Source organism: Pongo pygmaeus, chromosome 13, assembly GCF_028885625.2.
Source record: "Pongo pygmaeus isolate AG05252 chromosome 13, NHGRI_mPonPyg2-v2.0_pri, whole genome shotgun sequence".
Lineage (NCBI taxonomy): Eukaryota > Metazoa > Chordata > Mammalia > Primates > Hominidae > Pongo > Pongo pygmaeus.
Window position 1 is genome coordinate 113,925,230 of NC_072386.2, and position 9,022 is coordinate 113,934,251.

General features: G+C 51.0%; 1 protein-coding gene across 7 annotated transcripts in view; it reads right to left on the reverse strand.

The window, feature by feature from the left end:
- STRBP (spermatid perinuclear RNA binding protein) overlaps positions 1-3,618 on the reverse strand; it is a 159,020-nt gene extending 155,402 nt beyond the window's left edge. For all 7 annotated transcript variants that reach the window (XR_010123368.1, XR_008504701.2, XR_010123367.1 and 4 more), the window contains exon 1: positions 3,452-3,618. The gene's annotated coding sequence lies outside the window, so the exon portion shown is untranslated. The remainder of the gene's footprint in view (positions 1-3,451) is intronic.
- Between the last annotated feature and the right edge of the window lie 5,404 nt (positions 3,619-9,022).

Genomic DNA, 9,022 nt, shown 5'->3' on the forward strand with positions numbered 1-9,022 from the left:
ATGAGGTCAGATATGCTCCCTATAATTATATTGTATACATATATCAAATCTCAAAATACTCAAGAGTTTCAATCGAAGGGACATTATACTCTGAAAATCTTTCCCTCCAAAAATAAAATCTTACAGCAATGCCTTCAGAGCATTCTTTTGCTGCCATGACACACTTCAAATTTGGATTTTACAAATCATTCGCTTCCAGTTTATTTTTTTAATATTTATATTAACAGATTCCGATTACTTAAAATTTGGTGTTCTGCTCCGCCCTCATTATGTTTAGGCAAGATTCCCACTTCCACTCAAACTTATTATTCAAACATACAATGGCTGCATTAAGATACTTCCTAAATCGACAAAAGAAGAAAACTAATCAACCCAGAAAGCTCCCAAGCTACCAAAGCGAACCTTTTATTTGAAATCATACTAGGTACCACACTACACATTACGTGAAGCCCACAGAGTGATAATTGAAGTTATTTCTGCAACATGATGAAATTTATTTTTTAGCAAAATCTGACAAGACTTAATTTTCAACTGTCAAAAGGGAAATCGTTTTCCAAGATTCTAGGAAACCTTGCTTACTGAAGCAGTCTCAAAGTAGTTTGCTTAATCCTTTCAAACCCCTAAGAATCTAACACAAGCCACAGAACAGTGAATGAGACTTGCACTGAAATAAATGTCTGTGTTCAAACCCCTAAAGGTTACTTCCCATGTGTTTGGCAAGCTGAAGGCCATATGTCCGCCCAACCCCAATAAAGCTAACATTACACTTCCCAACTCAAATCAAAATACCAGAGAATCCAAAAGCCTCCAACTAAATTTTACCTGAACTATTTGGGAGCAAAAGTCAACAATCCAGATCAGTTATTCACGCCTTGAAAGAGTGTAAAGAGTCAGAAAGCTCCAATTCCGCCAGTTTTAGGAGCTAGGTGTACATTACTTCTGTCTGCCTATAGCATGGGACTCAAGATATTACATCACCCCATGCTGCCTGAATACTGACCCATTACCCAGAAAGCACCAGGTATCTGAGACACTGCACCAAGGTATCCCTTTCTTCCCCTCTTATACATAGCCCTTGAATGCTACTGGCCACTGGGCCTGGTCTCTTGCAGTTTCACAAAGACATCTGCCCTGCACCTGCTGCAATCCCATTTCCATTCACTCTTGGTGAGCTCCTCATGACCCTGTGTGGCCCTTCTGTCCACTCGTCAAACCAATATGCTAGGATGATACCCACTACACACCTCTTCCAAATTTGGGGATGTGCACTCAGCTCTCCCTTACCCCTTACCCCTTCCTCATTTACTGGGTTCTGGAATTAAAAGCAGGCTCAATGATCTCTCTGACCCTAGGAGTATGAACTTTCAGATATGACACTGAGTTTAATGTCCTCCATTTTCCATTAACATCATTCCAGGATCCAGGTCCAGGTCCCCCCACCCCTCAATCTCCAGTTTCTCTCAGTATGGAATTTAATCCTCTCCATTTAGTTATTTTTCCAACTTCTGCACTCTGCCTGACCTTCCTTATACTCTCAGTGACCTAAAAATCTTGGCCCCTTTCATCTCTCAAAACTCAAAGTGTTCCAATCTCTCCCCATACTTCCACTCCTTGGATCTTCCGTACTCTCTTAAGCAACCTGTGTTCCTAGCTCTCTCCAACTTAAACAGTCATTTCCTGCCCTAAATCTGGGCATCCTATTTCCCCCAACACCACCACCACCACCACCACCACAATCCATCACCTATGCCTTTCTAGTTACAGACATGTCCACATACACCTCTGCCTTGCCCTTCTCTTACTCCACTATAGATATTAAGCATTCTTCTACATCCTCTACCCCAAAATAGCCTGTCTACCTTCCTTCTTTCTCCCTACCTCCCTTCTCCCTACAGCACAAAATTCAGTGCCCCAAACGTGTGCTTCCCTCCCTCCACCTACTGTACTCCAGACCTGTCCACCTTCCCCTCCAGTCTATCCCGTTGTCCCCCTCTACTGATTTCCTTCTCACCCTCCCCTCCACCTCCCTCCTCCCCAACCTCTCCACACTTCCTGCCTCAGAAATCTTTCCTTCCATTTGTCCCCACACTTTACCTGCCACTCCAAGAACACTTCCCTTTCCCCACCCCCTTCTGCCCTCCACCTCACATACTCCATGCCACCCCACACACCTGTCCCTCTCCCCCAGCTCCTGCCCCTAATGTCCTCCAACACTTGCCAAGAACCCCTCACCCTCCGTCCTACCTCAAAGTTCCCTCTCTTACTGCTCCCACCTTCTTCCATACTTCCTGCATAAACACCCTCCATTTCACGCACTTCTCCCGCTATCCTTTAAATGCCCCACACACCTCCTGCTCTCCATCCCCATCACCCTTCTCCTACTGTCCCCACCTCTCTCTGCAAGCCCTCAAACTAAGTCTCTGCCCCAATCAACTTCCCCCTTCCACCCCATACTCCTCTTCCCTGAGCACCAGATACCTGCCTTTTTATCTTCACATGTCAACCCCCTCCCGCCTCCCTGCAGTCTCCCCTATACACCTGGCCACACACTCCCTCACACCCCTCGCAGGTCTCCTGGAGCCCCTGGGCCTACCCTTCATTTCCCTATCACCCCAGACGCCTAGGCACCCTGCTCCCCTCCCTCCCTTTCAGGCGCTCCCTGCCTGCCCTCACTTCCCCCTGCCCCGACCCCCTCCTCCATCGTTCCCCTTCACGGGCGTCCCGGTGGCCTTCCTAATACCCGCCCCACTCCCTGCCCCCGGCACGCAGCGCTCCTTCCAGTCCTGCTCGAGTCCCCAGTCTTCTCCCTCCATTCCCACCCCACTCGTCCCTGCCCTCCCCAAAAGCCCCCTCACTCCTCCTTAAACCCCAGAATATAGTGCCCTCCCCACCGGCCGGAATGTCCTCCATCTCGCACTCGCCTGGCCCAGGGGGCCCCCCAAACCTGCCTGAAGGCTCTCCTCCTCCATTGGGCCGGATCCCTCTGCACCCCTATTTACCCCCAAATCTGCCCACACCCTCCGCCTGCCCCCCGAAGCCTCTCCCCAGCTCCTGCCCCCAATGTCCTCCAACACCTGCCCCAAGCCCCGAGCCCTCCGTCCCGGAAGACCTCCCGGCACCGCGTCCCCCCACCCTGCCCACGCCCTCCCCTGATCGGCCGGGACCCCGTCCCCGCGAAGGTGAGGAAGGCTGCCCGCTGCCCTTGCCCGAAGCGGCCGGGGCACCGCAGCGGCGGCGGCGGCGGCGGCGGCGGCCACAATGCCGGAGCCGCGGGGCCGGGATTGCTCCCTGCTCTCCGCCTCGGCCGCCACCGCCGCCGCCGCTGCTAAGGACGCACAACAAACAATGCGGGGCCCGGGCCGGCTCCGCCAACCGCCTCAACCGCCGCCTTAACCGCCGCCCGCCCGGGACGGCCCGCCGCGCAGGCGCCCGCCCCGCCGCCGGAGCCTACCCGCGCCGCCGCGCTCTGCCCGCGCCCGGTACCCGCTCCCGCTCCGCCGCCGCCGCCACCTCGCCCGCTCGCGTCTCCGGCTCCTCTGCCCAGCGGCGGCGGCTGCGGCGGCTGCTGCCCTGGTGGCGCTCGCGGCTCCGGTCTCCGCTTCGGCGGCGGCAGCGGCGGCGGCGAGCACGTGACACCGCCGAGGGCGCCCATTGGCCAGGCCAGGGGGCGGGCCCCGCGGCTGCTGGGGAACGGAAAGCCCGCCCCCTCGTTCGCCGCGCGCCCCCTCCACGCGCGCCCTGCCGCACCTGAGAGCGCCGGCCAGCGCCCGCCGCCGCCGTGCTGCGCCGCCGCCTGCGCCAAGTGCGCACCTGGGAGCGCGCAGGGAGCACTCGCGGCCGGCGGCCTCATGCACCTGCGAGCGGACGATTACGTAAACTGCGTCCCCGCCTTCCTCCCGGCCCCAGGCCCCCGCCCGCTGCAGCACCTGAGCCCCGCTGCGCTAGCGGCGTAACTGCGGCGGTGCGGAGACGAGCTGCGCTGGGAGGCTAGCGAAATGCACGGAACCTTCGTAACTTCCGAACCTGGGAGCTGCGCCAACCCGCGGCGGCTAGCCGCCTTTCCCGGGTCCCGCACCCCAGTGCGGGATGCCCCCCAACCCCAGCAGCCACACAAATGGAGCAGGCGTCGCACTGCCTCCCGAGGTGGAGGGGCAGGCCAGTAGGCTTTGACTTGTGCCTTCGCCCACCTACTTGCTGGCTGTGTGACCTTGGCCAAGTTACAGAACCGTTCTGAGCCTCAGTTTCCGCATCAGGAAAACTGGGACAATAATTCCAATTTAGGAGCTGTTGGGGAGATGGCGTAAGACAATAGGTGTGAATTCTGGCACACAGCAGTCGCTGAACAGAAGCTGCTACAATCACCTCTCCTTCACCTGCCTATAATGAACCTCCCTGGGATTGAGTTTGGGCCCAGGACCTCTCTGACCTCCTTATGGTTGGGTCAGACTTTGGCTGAACACCTACCAGCTCTGTGCCAGGGGCAGCGCTGGGGAAGAAATAAAGGTTCGCTTTCTATTCTACAGTCCCTGGCCTCAAGTTCTTGGTGCCCAGCATTCTGCTCCCCAGTGTACAGTCCCTGCTGTATACCGGGGGGTTTGCAGGCTGCAGGGATGCACTGGCAAATGAGACAATGTCTTTGCCCTAACACAATTCCCAGCCTGGAGCAGAAACGACCTGACCACTCAGTGCCAAGACAGAGGGCCTTGAACAGCCCAGGGGTTGAGGAGGGACCTCCCACAACAGCCCCCTTAGGGCCCCTTTTCGTCTTTCTAACACACCTCCCACAACAGCCCCCTTAGGGCCCCTTTTCGTCTTTCTAACACACCAGGCTCAAATATTTTAACAGCTCTGTTTCATTCACAGAATAAAGTGTAAAAACCCAATTTCAACTGAAAAGGCCTTGGTGATCTGGTCTTAAGCTTCAAGGTGCTCGCCCTTCCCTTTGCCCCTCCTTCAGGCCAATTTGACCCTCCAGCCACACAGAACTACAGTACTGTTGTTTCCAGAGTATGCCCAGGTGTGTAGGAGCCTGAGTCTCCTGAGACAGATGCCAGGCCGCAAATCCCTTTCTAAACCCTCTCCCCACCTATGACCACTCACACCTTCTTTGACCCTCCTGAAAAAATCCTGGGTATCCTTATCAATCAGCTCAGAGTATATTCTCTGGAGATCCTTGGCTGCCTCAGACATATGGTCTAAGCTCCCTCGGCTTGAACATAGTCCTGTTAAGCTATATGTATTCTCATGGCACTAGATTGTAATTGTTTAGCTGTCTGTCTCCTCCCTGGTCTCTCAGTCCCTTGAGGACAGGGTCATCTTCCTGCCTAAGTGTGTTAGGGAAGACTACACGTGCACATGACATGAGATCATTAAAGCTGGGTTTTGTAGGATGCCCATAACTATCAGAGGGAGAAGAGGCACCACACTGTAAAGATCCAGGTTCACTGCACACTAGCTGTGTGATCTTGGAAAAATCAATCTCTCTAGGTCTAAGTTTACTCATCTGCCAAGTGAGACTAATAGTATTGCGTATTGTAGGGTTGTTAGAAGGATTCAGTGCAACCGTATATCTAAGGCACTCAGCATGGTATCCAGCACTTGGTTAAATTTTTAATTTTTTTTAAATAGAAGAACAGCATGGCATTAAGGATTCAATAGTATTTCTTGTTTCAATATCTTTATTGGGTTTGTAACTCCAAACACTGATGACAAAAGCATGCAAATTATATAAAAGGAAAGAAAGTAAAAAGTTAGGCCAGACGCAGTGGCTCACGCTGGTAATCCTAGCACTTTTGGGAGGCCAAGGCATGTGGATCACCTGAGGTCAGGAGTTCAAGACCAGCCTGGCCAATGGGGCAAAACCCCATCTCTACTAAAAATATGAAAATTAGTCGGACGTGTTGGTGTGTGCCTGTAATCCTAGCTACTCAGGAGGCTGAGGCAGGAGAATCGCTTGAACCCGGGGGGCGGAGGTTGCAATGAGCCGAGATCTCGCTATTGCACTCTCCTGGACAACAAGAGCGAAACTCCGTCTCAAAAAAAAGTTAATGTCTGTCTCCCTTCCTGCCCTTGACTCCACTCCCACTACCCCAATCCCAACTCCAGAGTAGCTACTGTTAATTATTCATGTCCCGCATTACATGTCCAAAGAAAAAAGAATGTTGCAGAAAATTATTTATCTGTAATGTGTATGTTGGATTCTCCAGAGAAAAACGTCAGAAAGGATTAAACACCAACCACTATTGGTTATGCCTGGAAGATAGAACTGGGTGTGGGGATAGAGGACTTAAAAATTTCTGCATTGTTTTAATTTTTTAAGGATACATATGCAGATTTTTGTTTTGCTTTGTTTTTGAGAGGGAGTCTTACTCTGTCGCCCAGGCTGTAGTGCAGTGGCGCAATCTTGGCTCACTGTAAACTCCGCCTCCTGGGTTCAAGTGATTCTCTTGCCTCAGCTTCCTGAGTAGCTGAGATTACAGGAGACTGCCACCATGCCTGGCTAATTTTTGTATTTTAGTAGAGACGAGGTTTCACCATGTTGGTCAGGCTAGTCTTGAACTCCTGACTTCAAATGATCTGCCCGCCTCGGCCTCCCAAAGCGGTGGGATTACAGGCGTGAGCCACAGTGCCCAGCTTGTTTTGTTTTGAGACAGAGTCTCACTCTGTCACCCAGTCTGGAGTGCAGTGGCACAATCTTGCCTCACTGCAACCTCAGTCTCCCGGGTTCAAGCCATTCTCCTGCCTCAGCCTCCCAAGTAGCTGGGATTACAGGCTTGTGCCTCCACACCCGTCTAATTTTTTTGTATTTTTAGTAGAGACAGGCCAGGCTGGTCTTGAACTCCTGGTCTCAAGTGATTCTCCCGCCTTGGCCTCCCAAAGTGCTGTGATTACAGGCGTGTAATCACACATAGATTTTTAGCAATTTACTTGAGGTATAGTTTACCCATAAAATTATGCATTTCAAAAATGTACAATCCAATGATTTTTAGTAACTTTACTGAGTGGTGCAACATTAACATAAGTCAGTTTTAGAACATTTAGCATACCTTGCCGGGCACGGTGGCTCAGCACTTTGGGAGGCCGAGGTGGGCAGATCACGACGTCAGGAGATCGAGACCATCTGACCAACATGGTGAAACCCTGTCTCTACTAAAAATACAAAAATTAGCTGGGCATGGTGGTGGGCGCCTCTAATCCCAGCTACTCGGGAGGCTGAGCCAGGAGAATGGCTTGAACCCAGGAGGCAGAGGTTACAGTGAGCCAAGATCATGCCACTGCACTCCAGCCTGGTGACAGAGGAAAACTCTGTCTAAAAAAAAAAAAAAAAAAAGAACATTTAGCATACCTTATGGATCCCCCGTAAGACTCTCATGCTCATTAAGTGTTAATCCCATTTCCAAACCCAGCCACAAGCAAACACCAGTCTACTTTCTGTCTCTATTTTTTGCTTTTTCTGGTATATTTGATACTTCTTTTTTTTTAGACAGAGTTTTGTTCTGTCACCCAGGCTGGAGTGCAGTAGCACAATCTCAGCTCACTGAAACCTCCGTCTCCCAGGTTCAAGCGATCCTCCCACCTCAGCCTCCTGAGCAGCTGGGACTACAGGCATGCCATTGTGCCAGGTTAACTTTTTGTATTTTTTTTTAGTAGAGACTGGGTTTCATCATGTTGCCCAGGCTGGTCTCAAACTCTGGGCTCAAGGGATACTCCCTCCTCAGCCTCCCAAAGTGCTGCAACTACAGGTGTGAGCCTCTGCACAGGGCCTGGTACATTTTTGTAAAAAAATCAAATAGACTTGCCGGGCGCCGGGGGCTCACGCCTGTAATATCAGCACTTTGGGAGGCCGAGGTGAGCAGATCGCCTGAGGTCAGGAGTTAGGGACCAGTCTGGCTAACATGGTGAAACCCCGTCTCTACTAAAAATACAAAAATTAGCCGGGTGCAGTGGCACGTGCCTGTAGTCCCAGCTACTCAGGAGGCTGAGGCAGGAGGATCACTTGAACCCAGGAGGCGGAGGTTGCAGTCAGCTGAGATGGTGCCACTGCACTCCAGCCTGGGCGACACAGCAAGACTCCGTCTCAAACAAACAAACAAACAAATAAATAAATAAATAAATAAAATAGACCTTTTTGGCCTGGCACAGTGGCTCACACCTGTAATCCCAGCACTTTTGGATGCCGAGACGGATGGATCTCTTGAGGCCAGAAATTTGAAACCAGCCTGGCCAACATAGTGAAACCTTGTCTCTACCAAAAAACAGACAAATTAGCCACGTGTGGTGGCACATGCCTGTAGTTCCAACTACTTGGGAGGCTGAGATGGGAGAATCACTTGAACCTGGGAGACAGAGTTTGCAGGGAGCCAAGATCATACCACTGTACTCCAGCCTGGGTGACAGAACCTCTTGGAAAAAAAAAGAAAAAGAAAAAGAAAGAAAGAACAAAAATCAAATAGACCTTTTGGGAAAAAAGAATAAAGGCCAGGTGCTGTGGCTCATGCCTGTAACCCCAGCACTTTGGGAGGCTGGGGTGGGTGGATCACCTGAGGTCAGGAGTTCGAGACCAGCCTGGCCAACATGGTGAAACCCTGTCTCTACTAAAAATACAAAAAATCAGCCAGGCGTGTTGGCAGGCACCTGTAATCCCAGATACTCGGGAGGCTGAGGCAAGAGAATTGCTTGAACCCAGGAGGCGGAGGTTGCAGTGAGCCAAGTTCACGCCATTGCACTCCAGCCTGGGTGACAAGAAGAAAACTCTGTCTCAAAAAAAAAAAGAAAAGAAAAAGAAAAGAAAAAAAAGAATAAAAGTGTCACCTAATCTCACCCAGTAATAATAACCCCTTTTCCTATGTATATATATTGTTCCAACCTTTTTTATGCATATAAATATATCTCTTTTACAAAGTGAGATTATTGTATGCCTTCTGTTTTGATTGTTTTCACTTAATATAAAATGAATACACTTCCTTTTGTGTAACTAAATATTCTTCTGCATAATGTCATATTTTAAGAAACATTTAATTAA